This window comes from Tinamus guttatus, unplaced genomic scaffold (genome assembly GCF_059628265.1).
Source record: "Tinamus guttatus ecotype Peru unplaced genomic scaffold, ASM5962826v1 Tinamus_guttatus_pri_ptg000445l, whole genome shotgun sequence".
Taxonomy (NCBI): Eukaryota; Metazoa; Chordata; class Aves; order Tinamiformes; family Tinamidae; genus Tinamus; species Tinamus guttatus.
The window spans coordinates 446804-462540 of record NW_028288979.1 but is presented as its reverse complement, the minus strand read 5'-3'; the positions used below and the strand labels follow the sequence as shown (position 1 = coordinate 462540).

Genomic DNA, 15737 nt, shown 5'->3' with positions numbered 1-15737 from the left:
GCGAATAAAGCGATTTCTGCTAGACTCATATTGAAGCCTTCAGGAGTCGTGTCTGGCCTCCCGCATATGGGCAATCCTATTTCGCATAAATCAACGGTTATTTCAGGGGCGTCACTAGTGCTTATTGACTGGATTGTGCTTCCTGTTATAGTATCCCTAATTTCCCATTTCCAGTTAATGGGGCGATAAGGACTGTGCTCCTATCTTAACCCCAAAGTTTGTATACACACTGTTAAAATTAACCAGGCTCCCCATATCTGTCTACTCATTTTCTCTGTATTGTGACCCTTAGTGGGTTACTAGGGTCCTTGGAAATAGTCCACTTATCTGAATCTGGATTCAGTTGAGGAGGAGCCGGTTTCACGTGGGAGGGATGGATCCATGCAGGTTTTCTGGTGACCTTCACCGCTGTTGGAGTGTGAAGTATCACTTGGTGTGGCCCTGTCCACCGAGGTTTCAATGATGCTGTTCGGAACCTTTTGATGTACACCAAGTCCCCCAGTTGGTATGGGTGAGCTGGCTCTTGTATAGGCTTCCGGCTCTTGTTGTGGTCTTGTAAGACTCGGTGTATCTGCTCTCGTACCTTTTGTAATGCCTGGAGGAACACCGGAGAGCTGTTAGTAATGCTCACGGTTTTTGGGAATATGGCCTCACTTTGCACAGGGTCCTACACTCTTTGTAGAGATTGCCAGTGCATGACACTGGAGGATACTAGTGAGGATGGTTCATCATCCTGTGTGTTTCTAACTAGCACATTCATGTCCCTGTGAGACCACAAATTAACCTTTCTCTTTGCTTATGGAACTATTCTGGATCTTGATAATTTGCTTTGCATTTTTTACGTCCGTCTACTATATATAATTTTATATATAGTCATCCATTCTGTATGCATGTGTGAGAATATAATTTGTCTTTGGATACTGGAATGATGTATGCATTCGTTTTGATCCATAGTTTACCTTTTAGTGTTGCAATGGAAATATTCCAATTATAACAAACATGCCTAACTATCAGCAAATCACTACCGAAGGCACTAAATTCTATGTGAAAACCATCTGCGTTAATTTTGTCTTATTTCTAAGTGTAAAAACAGCATGAAAAAATAAGGTGTTCTATAAGATACACCTGTTTCCAGTATGCGTTTCTTCCTCTATGAAAACAGCTTCACATACATAAACTGATTTACTTTAAATATCTTGCATATACCTATATGTAAGTGAGGGAAGTTTAAGTTCAGACAAAAATCCATGTAGTATAAAACTGATTAAAAACTAGATATAGGAAAATGATGTTAGCTAGCTATTAAGTTTCTATATGCAGTCCAAACAAATCTTAAAAAATCCTGCAACAACTTTGACATCTTTTCCTGTATATTTCAAGGTGTTCTAGTAATTTATACTTCAGGTGCAGTTGAAAACAGCCCAGTCATACATTTAGATTGCCAAATTATACTGACATGAAGGTTATAGGTTGATTCAAAATTGCATAGCCTGAAATGGTTCCTTTTTCCAATGAAGTATGACTCAGCTTTCAAGTCTAATAATGTATTAGAAGATTATATCTGGCTGAGATCACAGGTCAGGTTTAAGATGTGATCGGCTAAACTGGACATAGGAAAGTGTTTCAGCTAGGCCCACATTTTCCATCATATATAGAAAAAGTTCCCAAGATGAGCTCAGATTGTTTCAAACTTAACACAGTCATTTTGCCATGATTGTCAAAAATATATAAGATAAGGCATATAAACGTTTGCTTATTTCTTAAAAGTGAAGGCTGTAGGGGTGGAGAGGGATCCAGACTTGATTGCTTGCACAGTAGCTGTGAATGAAGAATGCTAAGAGTTGATTTGGGTCCAAAAGGATTAGGAAAATGATTGATTTTCCTATTTGTTAGCTGCACAAAATACATCATATCTGCAAAATGTACAGCAAACTGGTTTTCTGTCTGTGTCCTGTGGAGTCTTCTGTTGTCATCTCTCTCTGCTTTAAACCCAGTAGTCCTTGGCAGCAATGGAAACGATGAGCAAGCATATAGTAGGTTGTAGTCTTGTGACTGAAGCTAAGATCTCGCTAAAAGAAATCAGATAAAGATGTTCATAAAAGCTATTACTTCGCATTTCTTATTTCAGAAAGCACGTCCTTGCTGATACTGTGTTTTGTTTTTGAAATAATTCTTTTCACTTTCTCTTCACAACTCTGAAGAAATAACCTACTAAAAGATCATACAATTTTAATGAAAACTATCCTTACTGGACACGAATATATACATAGTCCTGAAAAAACCTGCAAATTGCAACTTGCAATCCAATATTGTATACAATGCATTAAAAGCATAAATGGAAAACATGCAGAATGTTTTGTATCTGACAACTCATTTTAGCTATTTTTGTGGTTGGCATCCATTAGAATATAATTTGTGTCTATTTTTAGTTTTGAGGATGTTATAATTTAATTGTAGAGGGGAGCATATAATTAGTCTTGAGCTTCTGCCAGACATTAAGTGCTCTAGTGGCCAACATTCTCACAAGGCTTTGAATCAGAGTCTTTGGGTTCCCTAATGATTTGGTATCGTTTGACTGCAGCAGTCTGCAAATGAAAAATATTAGTAAACATTGAAGGTCGTTTTATATTAACAAAGCATTCTGAATGAAATGCGGACAAAATGTGCTTCAAGGCAAATGGATCTCCCTGCTTACTCTTTGTTCTCTTTTGCTTTCATAAATCAGAAGCAAATTGATTTCTGTAGGTTTTATACATCTTGTGTATTATTCATATTAAAATGAATTCTACTGGGGGATATACCATATGGAAAATTGCTTCATGCATTTTTGTCTTTAAATGATAACTGCCACCAATATTATACTTTCCTGGGTGTCACAGAAGGCATCACATCCCATATGGAATCACGCAAACACTGTATGGAAAACTCAGCTGCTTCTGCCACATTTGAAAAGTAGCCTGGATCAAACGTCTGTCTGAGGGGGTTTTTTTTCCTCACATGAGACATTTTTAAACAGCAGAAATCTGTAATATAGTGTATATAAAAGAGTTCTCATGGAGTGATAATGAACTATATACAGAAGCATACTCTGTCTTCCTGTAAGAAACTTTCAGAAAGAAAGAGGAAAATAAATGTGGAATGACTCAAATAATAGGACAAAAGCAAGTTATTGCTGCTTGTGCTATATTGCATTATGGGCTATAAAATATTGCCCAAGAGGTCAGGGAACATATGTAATATTTTCAGAAAAATGCAAACATTATGCTTCATGTATGTTTTTCCTGTTAAAATATCACAGCCTGATTTTTAGTCCTTTTTTCTTTAAACTATTGGATGCCTTGTTTGTGTTTAGATCATGTTGCTCTCCTTCTCCTTGATCAATTTTTGTAGAATGCTAGCTGGTTGCTTTCCCACTCATTTGCTTATTGCTCATATGTATGTTTTCACTTGTCATTACAGAACTGTAGATAGTCTAGACCATTTCTCCAGTTTTTTTTTTTTTTAAGATGATTTTAAATTTCTAGTTCTTTCTCTTAGTGACTCTACCTACTTAAGTGGGTCTGCAAATATAATAAGTAAATACTGTCAAGTATTACTCCTTTGTGTGTGTGTGTTTTTTATTATTTTTTATATCTGAACTGAGACCAGATCTCAGAATCCTCATTCTATTTATTCTTTGAGTTTAGCAGCATTTTATTGATACTGATTTCTTTTGGCTAGTTTTGCACTTATTTTACACTATAGTTTATATTTTGTCATCATAGCTACTAATGAAAACCTCAAACTGGACTTTGCACAAGCTGCTGCAGAAACTTTATTCAGCCTTCCATGTTGACAGTGGAATGTTAATAACAGCTACATAGACAAGAGGTTACCCAGATTTTTCCGATATTCTCTAGAATATTTTTACTCAGCTTGCTGGAAAAATCATGTGGAATACTCAAAAACCTTATTAATACCTGACAGAAAGTATTACATCATCTACTTCTCCTTAATCTAAAAGGCCTGTTATGCTGCTATTTATTGAACCTTGCAATACTGCAAGGCACCTTTTCCGGGTTTTAGGTGGCCCGTCCACCTCGTCAAATCCGGTTAATAAGACGCGTCATATGGGACGAGATGTTAACTCCCACTGTCCCTATCCACTACCCAGCGGGGAACGGTGCAAGGACCAGAGCCAACAGTTCCAAGAGATCAAAGAATGATTTGATCCCCTGGAAGGTGGGTCTGGTCGTTGCAAGCAGACCAGATGTTATTGGTCGGGGAAAGAGGTTAATAACTTTAGTACGGAGCCGGGGCGGAAAGGTGTTAATTAGGGGAGAATGCCAATTATATATGCCAATTCTCACCCCCCGCGCAGGCAGATGATTACATCTGCCTGGCCCGGCTCGCGAAAATATGTATTATATCCACAGAGGATAGGAGGGCCCTTTGAGAAAAGATCCTCGCTATCCTCTTCAGGCGGCTAGGGGAGAGCCCAAGGTCGGTCAAGAGTTTCTCATTGCCGTTATACCACTTCCCGCGTGCTCCTAGCGGGAAACCCACAAATTCTATCTCCGAGACAGATGTTAAAGCTCGGACCTCCTCAACTAGATGTTTATATTTGCCCACCTTTTCTGCCGCTGCGTCATTCAAAGTTGATAACCTGCTTTCGTAACGGACTGTAACGTCCACTACGATCGCACGGATCCCCTTAACCAAAACCAAATCAGGCTTAAAGAGCTCGTTGGATTTATCCCTGAGGTGGGGCTCTAAATATACCACCCACCCCAGTCCTTGAGCCTCTTTAGCCAACAAACTACAAAGGATGTTATGCCTCTTGATCCGTGCCTCTTGAACCGCAGGGCAGTATCCAATTATGTGGGCACAAGTCTCCAATTCAGCAGGACAATGCCTGCACCCTCTTACCGCACCCTCACCCAATCCACGGGCCAAAAACTCCCGAGTAGGGTATACATTAGCCCGCAGTTGGATGGCTGTTATTATTTTGCGATGTGGGATACCTTTATAATGAATTAACCAATCATTACTAATTTGATCATTCTCGAAGTTCTTAATTCCGTGGCCCTGAGATTTTAGATTGGTCCAATTCTCAAATTCTCTTTTCCTCCATCTACAGGGAATGGGATAGATGACTCTTGGAGCAACCTTCTCCCACTCGGACGAGGGCTCGCCAGTCGTCAAGGACTCCGCAGCCACCGTTGGGAATTCCTCCGTCACTGCTGGTACTTTGGATCGCGGCGGGCGGGCGTCCTGACAAACCTTCCTCACCTCCTCTTGGATCCCTTCCTGGCGGACTACATTCCGAATGATGGTATCTTCGGAGTGGGCAATCCGTAACAATCTGCGAGCCTGGATGTTAGGAATTTGGCTCGCCAGACGGGGGAGTCCCAATCCACCATCCTTATACCCCACATAAAGGATGGCGTCACACGTACTCGGTGGCAGATGTAACCATCCTTTGACGGCCGATCTAATTTCCTGGTCTAGGGAATGGAGGTATGTGACGTTCATTCCAGCATGATCGGCACTATACAGCAGCCTTGGGATTGCATAAGTCCTCAAGATATCCGCCTTCTGAAGTGGCTTTAGTGGGGCTCCCCCGATGTTTCCAATCCAGCGGGTCAGTGTCCCTCGTAGTTCGGGCTTGGATATCCCCACCCAGGGGTCTATCCCTAGGCCTAAATATTTCTCCGAACTACCCGGATCTATCATATCCAATTGCGTTTCTGCAATTGACCATGGGTTGCAGTCATTGATGGTATAAGAGTCTTTAGTAGTCCTAATAAGAAACCCATGGCATTTAGGGGCCTGTACCCGCAGCCCGGTAAGCTGGCAAAATTCTTCAACCACTTCGATATTTTGTCTCATGCCGTCCCAATGGCACGTTATGCTGCTACAGAAAGAAACCAGGTGGTTTGACACAATTTGCTCTTGACAAGTCTATGCTTTCTGCCACTCATATTCTCATTATTTTCCAGATGTTCATTCTAGAATTTCTTGGGAATTGAATTGAGATGACTGGTCTATAATTCACCATCTCCTTTTCCTTCTCCACTGCTATTTTTTTTTTAAGTTAGGCACTGTTCATTCCATCTACTTTATACATTTATGTATGTTTAGACAAAGCTTTGTTCCTTAGCTTATCAGTGGAGACAAATAGTGTTTCCAGTGGAAGGTCTAGATGACCTAGATTAGATGACTGAAGGTAGAATGAACATGCCGTCTTTATTTCCCTGCTTTTCCTCCGCCTTCTTATACTTCATTTCCTTTTACCACCTTCTGAATCTTCCAACTTCCATGAATTATCGAGGGTAAGCAGAAGCTGCCCATGATATACTCCATATGATTTGTGGTAAATTTGATGAGGCAGAGGTAGCTGGAGAACAACTAAGTCTTCTCTGGATATGTGTTTTCCCTCTTACTATGGTGACGTGGACCAATAGTTTGCTTGGGTTTCTTCCTAATGTAATTGTAAAATGGGTTTTTTTTGTTGTCCTTTATGTTTCTTGCTAGTTGCATCTCATTTTGAGGCTTGGCTTGACCCCTCTAATTTTAGGCTTGCTTGCTTCTGTGTATTTTTTTTTCCTGCTTGTCTTTAATAATTTCCCCTTTTTTCTACTCTCCTGGTGCTTCCTTTTTTAGGACATTGAGGACCTTGAACAGTTTACATTTGTTACACTTTATATCTTATGATTTAGGATAATTTGCATTTAATAATGAGCATATAAGGTGTGGGTTTTTTTCCTTTTTAAGATCTGCTGACTTTTAAGGAACTGCTCTCCTTTTTTTTTTCTTTTTTTTTTCCTTTAAATTTACTTCCTCTATCTACAGATTCTCTGATTTTAAACCATTTTCTTGATTTTAGTCTGTTTGTCTCCTTTCTTTCTTTTGAATTTGTGCCTACTGGGAAAAATCACATCTGGAAAGAAGCGTCTCAATCATTTTCTCCATCTTCCTTTTTCTCCAGAGAGCGCACACACAGCGATCTTCCTGGCCCATCTGCATATTGGTATACTTCTCTCCCCCAAAATGAGTTGATAAAATTCATCTTTAATACTGATCACGGTTTTTGATTATTTCTTTTTCATAGTTATCAGCCTTTTATTTTTAAAAACTATTTATAATGGATTTTTCTAAGTTTGATAGTCTGTGGTAGATATTATTTTGACATCCTTGTTCTTTTCCATTTTATTGTTACCTACAGAGTCTTCATATTTACTGTCTGCTGCAGTCTTGACCTAGACCTGCCCTGACCTATCTGTCCTTCCTGAGTGTCCAGGCCCTGGGGGCACTACCAGCCCTGTCCCCATCTTTGTCCCCACTTGCCAAGCTCCTAAGTCAGGCTCCTGATAAAAGATGAAGACTAGAGTCTTCTGGTTATCTGCAAATCAAATAAAATACAAGCAAGTTTCACCCCAAAAATTTCTTTTTTTTTTTTGTTTTGATGGAGGGAGAATTACAATTTTATTTCATTATTTGAACAGGAAGTGAGAAAGATTGAAAAATTAAATGATGTGATAGGGAAGTCAGCAGCCTATTATTTTGGGCCAGCGATAGGACTAGAGGAAACAGCCAGAAACTAAAGCATCAAAAGTTCCACGGGAACTTAAGGAAAAATTTCTTAACGGTGAGGGTTACAGAGCACTGGAACAGGCTGCCCAGAGAGGTTGTGGCGTCTCCTTGTCTGGAGATCTTCAAAACCCGCTTGGATGCAGTCCTGTGCCACGTGCTCTAGGTGACCCTGCATGTGCAGGGGACTTGGACTAGATGACCTCTAAAGGTCCCTTTCAACCTTAAGCATTCTATGATTCTATGATCACAAAGTGCTGTTTTAGACTTGATGTTCCTTGATGTACTACTGTTAAAGTTCTGGTTTTCCTTAAGGACTACCTTTTTGATAGCGCATCACCTCATTTTATTTTATTGGTTTGCTATCCTTTTCTTAATGTTACAAATCAAGTTACAACAAAAAGAAATCTTTTTTTTATATCTTTAATACAGGAGACAAAGAAAAGGCAAAAGCGTTGCATCATTTTGTGTTACTTTTTTGACCATAATCCATCCTGCCATGAAAAAATTCCCAATTACAGAGGATGTTTGAATATTGTGGATTACATATATGTATCATCTCTGCTTATATTCATATCCATACTAATCATCTGCAAAATTAATGAATGGGTATTTTCTTGCCTCCCTTCCTTCCTCTTTCAAACATCTCTCTCCCATCTGGGGAAATATCACAGCACGAAATCATTAAAATGACCAATAACCTCTGTAAATCTTCTGTCATTACCAACAATGAAAGGCCAAGCACTCTGCTCATGAAATGATTCTTCAGATTGCCCATAGATTTACTCACCTTGGTTTCAGTGTCACAGTGGGTCATTTATTTTCAGGTATCATAGCACATGGTAATGATGCAATCCACAGTGCAGATGAAAAGTGAAATAATGTGTTGGTATCCTTTGGGAGCTTAATAGATCCTTGTTTAGAATTCCATTTAGTCTCATTGAGGGCTGCTAGTCTGGTACATTCTTAATGAATGCCTTTTAGAGACTTTGCGTTTTAGACTTGCAGAATGTTCCACTATAACATTTCCACAGAAGAAAAGTGACTCACAGTCTCCAGAATATTTATGACACCGTTTTCTTTTAAAATATTTTGCCTTTACCGAATGTCACTTAGACATTCACACACAGTGCCACAGTAGCAGCTGACAAAAAAGGACCTTGCAAGAAATTATAGGAATCTGGTGATGTATAAGCCAGGCAAGCCATTTTAATAAGATGAGTCAGTAGCAATGACTGGTTTAGAAGCCAGTTTTTCTACTCCCTGTTTGACAAACCATTTGTCTATAATGGTTGTTTTCCCAAATCTTTGTGTCAGTCAATTGAGTTGTTTAAGTTCACACTGTCAAGTGATCTATTACTAGGTAATATTGCTTCTTCCTTCTTTTATTAAATGTTGTGCTTCACTCCCACCTGGCATGGTTCTTTTTATCTCAGACCATATCAAAAGAATATTTGCCTGGATTTAATTCACCACCTGAGGCTCAGTAAAACTACCTAGATGAAGTACAAGACAACCACTTGTGCATTCTTGGATATACTCACAAGAATGTGCTTTTGTAGGTAAAATTTTACCAAGTAACTATTTCTCATGTTAAGAAAAAGGAATTTAACACCTGTGTAAAACATCTTCATTCTACATTCACAATATCTATGACTGGATGAAATAAGTAAAACGTTGGTTAAAAATCAACCTCCTGCATATAATCAACAATTTACAATGTAGAAAAGTGTTTGGGTCAGCCTGGAGCCAGTGACTGGGAGTGTCTCCTCCGGCAGGGCTGAGCAGAAGAGGCGGGAGCTGCAGCCACATGGCCAGCGCATGAGCAGGCAGCTCATTGGACAGCCTCGGAGTGATCACCTGGCTGATTGGCTGGTTGTGTTGCTGGGCTCCGTGCTGCCAGGCAGGGCGGGGGCTGCTCCGGGCTCTGAAGCTCTGTAAGTGGCGTTTAACCCTAAATAAAGATCTGTGGCTTGCCATCACAGAGACCCTGCTCTTCAGTACACCTGCAAATGGTGCCCAACGTGGGGCTCGAAGATTAGGTGTCTCTCCGTTTGCACTGTCCAGCTGAACTCTGAGATTCATGCTGAAAGGAAGTGTCCTTTGTGCATACACTAAAAGCCTCTTGAAAGGAAAGAGGTAAGCAGTTGGGAACTATGGGTTCATACCTAACGAAGGAGCAGGACTGAGTCTGTTTCTTCACAAGGTGCAACAAATAGCACCCGAACAGGGACAGAGATAGGCGCCAGACACGCTTGTCGCACTGGGGCGTAGCTCAACTGAACAAAGGCTGAAAGGAAGCTGCGCACACACAAGTGCCTCCTGCAAGATGGAGGTGAGCAGTCGAGAACGATGGGGAACTCCATGACACAGGAGCAGAAGAATGCGGGAGAGGTGGCTGATTAGAAACAGAGCTTGATATGGGCGCATGAGCAAGAACCACATCTAAATACTCATACAGTGTATGACCCGCCAACATGGGATAAGGTCGGGGTGATACTACGAGACAGGGCAGACGTGGCAAGTGGTGGCGGCTTCGCGGCCGCCTCGTCTCAGCACGACCCTCGGGCGCCATGATGGGGCGGCGCAGGGCCGGCTGCGCTGCTCAGCGGGCTCCTGGTGTGGGCGTCGGGCGGGCTGTGCCGCAGCTACCCCTTCAGGGCGAGCTGGCCCGGCACCGAGCTCAGCCTGCCCACAAGTGGTGTTCTGTGTAACTGCATCATCATGACCACTGTGGATATACTTCCGCTCATATCCAGTGGCAGTGAGGAAGGACTACACCGATTGGCGATCGGACCTACAGTTGATGGACTGTTCGTGAATCCGATACTGCCAGGGTCGAGCTTATAGGTGATAACATTATTTGGGAACTCGATTCGCTCCTAGGAAGGCGATCGGACCTATGGTTCACAGACTGTTTGTGAATCCGATATTGATTTGATATCTCCTTCCTCCCCCCCCCACCACTAACATTATGGCTTTCAAACTGCAACATTTCACAAGGACATACCTCTGAATATCTCCAGCCCTTCAAGGCACCTGTATTTTTGTGAAGAAAAGCCTCATTTTGTTGCTTAATACATTCTCTCTCACTCTGGGTCTGAAGGACTACATTTTAGAGCAAAGCAAAGAATAGTTGAATAATTAGCTAACCTAGACTTGATTCTTTGGAAGTTTCCAAGAACAGTTTAAGATCAATTAAATACTTGTTTTCAGCATTATTCTTCAAATACTTCAATCTGTAATGCCTGCATTTAATTTGTCCTAAATTCTTTGGATTGTTGAAAAGAAGGATGGAAGAGACCAAAAAGAAATTGAATCAAAAAAAAAATATGAAGACAAGGTAGGATCAACTATCTTTAAAACCCTGAAGAAGCACATTTTTAATGTTACATGTTATCAACCCCAAATTTTCCCTCTCTCTCTTCATATGGATTAAAATGTATACTATTTCCACCTATTTGTGCTAGAATAGTCATGGAAAGTGAACGTAAGAGAGGAACAAGCACATTCTGAGCAGCTTTTTATGCTCTTTTTTATTCACATGAATATTCATAGATGGAAATGTAAAGTATTTGCTCAGTCCTCATTGGCTTTCACATGGTGGTTCTTTTTTTCTGATAGTGGCTGAATGCAGAAGACAAAGAATCATTCAAAAGTCAAAAGAAGAATAAAAGGGAACCACTAAAGCCATTTCAACCTTTGAATACGTCATTTTATACGCGGTCTTTACAAACACTGAAGGAAAGTCTTTCTGTCTTTCCTGTCTTCGTACAGGAAAATAGGAAACAGAAGAGCAATAATAAGAGTTTGTTTTTCATGAGACAAACATAAACCCAGTCAGAACTTTTTCTTGTGATATTTGCTGTTTTCTCTTAGTATTAGAACTGTTAAGAGATGAGCATAAACTATTTCATGCAAAGATCTTTCTACTCATGTAGTAAAATAGCCTCTTATACAACTTGAGTTTTTTTGGACCCAGAAATAAATTTTATTTTTTGTCCTCTGTAGGAAATAAACTTTCATCTTGATAAAAAGATTGCTTTGTCTTATGTACAATACTAGAAAGGAAGTAGATAGGTTGTTTAGTTAGAACCAGTTTTCATAGATACATAGTACAAAAAAGCAGGATAGCTAACGGAAAAATCTTCTCTTCCCAGCAAGCACTCACACTTCTGAATCTCAAAACTTTCAAATGTATTTTGATGTATTTCAGATTTTATCTGCAAAGCATAATATTAATTTTATGAAACACTTACTAAACTAAGTAATTTGTGAAATTAGAAGAAATTACTTTCCAATTGAAAATAGATTACTACTAGGAATACCTACTTGAAACTGCTTCTTCTAAAAGCAAGTTATTAACCAACCATGCACAGCAGGATCATAAAATGTAAGAATACTCTTCCAAAAAACATTTCTCTATTTTCTATATCGCATAGGATGTAATTCCTGTTGGGCATACCATTCTAAAGTCAATTACAAATTGAAACATCAGGCAAATCGTTTGGAAGAAATCTATTTTTCTGTGGATTTTTCTCCTCTTGAGTGTCAGTTTTGAGTTTTGCACCACTGCAGCATGATTAGAATGCATCCCACTGGAACTCACAGATGATCCTTTTCATGTAATACAGAATGATGCAGGATAATGCTTTAAAATATACTGCACAAGATCGGTATATTAAAGCAACCAACAATTCAATGTCTATTAAAACAAAAACCGTGAAAGAACCCCAAAATGCCAATACCGTCATTATTTGCACTGAAGTCCATGCATATGTTATAAACACTGTGTTCTTTCCATCCCTTAATTTTTGAATACTGCTTAGAACAAATCAAAATATGTACATTTTATTTATCTAAGCCTGTGCTGGTTATTGCTGTTAATTCTGGTTTTCTCAAATAGTTGAAATGTGTTAAATATTTCAATCCAATTGTGTTCAAGGTAGTTCTGATTCACGGCAACCTGATTTAAAGTGTTACTGTTTGCCATAGTCCTGTTCATGAAGGCACCAACTCTAGCATCTTTTCTAGCCTCTGTGCTTATTTTCTGCAATGTTATAGTTTGCAATGTTATATGTCTGCAACGCAAAGGATGAACAGAGAAAGCAGCACAACCAAAAATTCCTGTCCTAGTGTGTTGCAGTCAGCCTGGGGCCGGCGATGGGCAGTGTCTCCTTGGCATATGGGGGGAGCTGAGCAGAAGAGGCGGGAACTGCAGCCACGCGGCCAGCGTGTGACCAGGGAGCTCATTGGGCGGCCTTGTGTGTGGTCAGCGCGTGATTACCTGGCTGGTTGGGTTGCTGGGCTCTGCGTGCTGCCGGGCAGGGCAGGGGCTATTCCGGGATCGGAAACTATGTAAGTTGTGTTCAACCCTAAATAAAGGTCTTTGGCTCACCATCACAGAGACCCTGCTCCTCAATACGCCCGCAAATGGCGCCCAATGTGAGGCTCAAAGACTAGCTGTCTCTGTGGTTGCACCACCCAGCTGAACTCCGGGATTCACGCTGAAAGGAAGCGTCCTTTGTACATGCACTAAAAGCCTCTTGAAAGGAAAGAGGTAAGCAATTGGGAGCTATGGGTTCATATCTAATGAAGGAACAGAAGGACTGAGTCCGCTCCTTCACAAGGTGCAACAAATGGCGCCTGAACAGGGACAGAGATAGGCGCCAGACGCGCTTGTCGCACCGGAGCATAGCTCAACTGAAAAAAGGCTGAAAGGAAGCCGCGCGCACACAAGTGCCTCCTGCAGGACAGAGGTAAGTGTTGGGGATTGGCTACGAGAGCGTGGACATGAGTATGAATCCACTGACTTTGGTTCAGGCCTGCAACTGAGCAAGCAGGGCCTTCTGGGAGATTACGCCTCAGGAGAGAAGTGCTGACGACGTGCTGGTAAGGCAAGGACACTCTGTCCTTGGCTAGTTTCGTAAACAACTTTGAGGGGATAAGGCAGGAAGAATGAAGAAGCTGCATTGCTTATCGACCGTAATCTGGGCTGGCCAGACTGAAGTAATCTTTCTAATAAACAATCAAATACCGCTAGCAACCAATTACCGACTGACACGTTGGCATGCTCTAGCTGTAACTGTATAAATGTGCGCTGTCTCGGGCAATAAAGTGAATACTGCCTATCACTCATATTGAGATGTGTTAACTCAGCGTATTCCTCCACCACCCGCAGGTAAGCAGTCGAGAACGATGGGGAGCTCCATGACACAGGAGCAGAAGAATGCGGGAGAGGTGGCTGATTTGAAACAGAGCTTGATATGGGCGCATGAGCAAGAACCGCATCTAAATACTCATACAGTGTACGACCCGGCAACGTGGGATAAGGTTGGGGTGATACTACGGGACAGGGCAGACGTGGCCAGCGGCGGGGGCCGGTAGCGGCGGCTCCGCGACCGCCTCCGCCGGCTCGGCTTGGCATGACCCTCATGCGCCATGACGGGCCGGTGGCGGCGCGGGCTGGAGCCGGGGGTGGCCGCGCTGCTCGGCGGGATCCTGTTGTTGGCAGGGGGGCGGGCCGTGCCGTAGTGCCTCCTTCAGGGCGAGCTGGCCCGGCACCGAGCTCAGCCTGTTCATGAGTGGCGCTCTGTGTAACCACATCGTCATGACCGCTGGGGATATCCTTCTGCTCATATGCAGTGGCAATGAAGAAGAAGAGAAGGACTACTATGGTCCTACTCCAGGAGAATTGTTGGAACGCCTTTTTAAGAAGAGAAAGAAACTGGTCAGGAAACAAATATGCAAGAATACTGTCTTGGGTAAATTATGATAAAGAACCCACCATCAGAACCAGATCAAGAAGAAAAGGAAAATCCAAAAGAGTGCAAAAGAGATACCTACAAAAAATACAGAAAAGCAAATGACTCCATACTATCCTGTAGAAATGGGAAATACACACCTTGTAGCTTCAGACAAAACCTACCTAGATCAAGCACAGTGATGTACACCTGCCATCCAAAGCTAAGCACGAGATCCTCTCCATTGTCAAAATCACAACTTGTGAATATGAAGTAGTTATACTGACCCCTCTGTTATGCAGCCATCCTAAATATAGGTTCAGGGCTTCCCCTGTCAAAGACATCTTTTGCCAGCCACTAGCAGGATCACTACTTAAACCCCATAACCTGGAACAGCTGGAGAAACAGCAAGAATTGATGAAGATGCCTTTTAGAAAAATTAAGGAGAAAGAAATGCATTCAACAAAAAAAAGAGAAATTTTCTTCCATCCATAAACCAGCTGCTGTTGGAAACCACCAACTATTGACTTTGGGAGCAACCCATATCTCCAAACTGACTGATGACCAACTTATAAAGGAGTTACTTAGTGGTTCCTACTGCTTCCATGGGGGAGGTTGGTTGGTGGAAGTACGAATTCTGCTATGGCAAATATGTTACCACAAGGATAAGGAAAGCAGATGAGGCCCTGCCAATGCTGCGGCATGTTGGTGGAAAAGAACCAACCTAACTTACTTAGTAAAGTCATGATGGAGGTGCGGGACCCAGGGATGGGTCGATGGGAAAAGCAGTACTACTGATAACATGGGGGCGAGTCTCCACAGATCAAAGCCCACAGTGGAATCCTGCGCGATGGGTACGACTGGCACTAGAGGCGGCCTCCTCCTCCCTTTCTTCATTATCCTCACTGGAACCATAATGGCAAAAAACAAAAAAGGGGGATATGTTGCAGTCAGCCTGGGCCCAGCGACGGGCAGTGTCTCCTTGGCATATCGAGGGAGCTGAGCAGGAGAGGCGGGAGCTGCAGCCATGCAGCCAGCGTGTGACCAGGGAGCTCCTTGGGCGGCCTCGCGCATGGTCAGCGCGGGATCACCTGCCTGATTGGCTGGTTGGGTTGCTGGGCTCCGTGTGCTGCCAGGCAGGGCAGGGGCTGCTCCAGGGTCAGAAACTATCATCTAAGTTGAGTTCAACCCTAAATAAAGGTCTTTGGCTCACCATCACAGAGACCCTGCTCCTCCATACGCCTGCACTAATGATCTTTTACTTGTTCACACACACTTTTAGTACCTCCAGGATGAGCAGCTGAGTGATAAATTAACTCAGATCGTGTACAAACCATTAGCAAAATTAATACAGAGCCTCTTCCAATAAAAATAGCTTGAGACTATTCTACCACTTATCTATCTTGAGAGTACAGGCAGGAA

At 42.0% G+C, this 15737-nt stretch overlaps 1 pseudogene; it reads left to right on the top strand.

Annotated features, from left to right (window-relative positions):
- Positions 1-14182: 14182 nt before the first annotated feature.
- Positions 14183-15043, top strand: LOC148593162 (endoplasmic reticulum lectin 1 pseudogene; annotated as a pseudogene).
- The last annotated feature ends 694 nt before the right edge of the window (positions 15044-15737 follow it).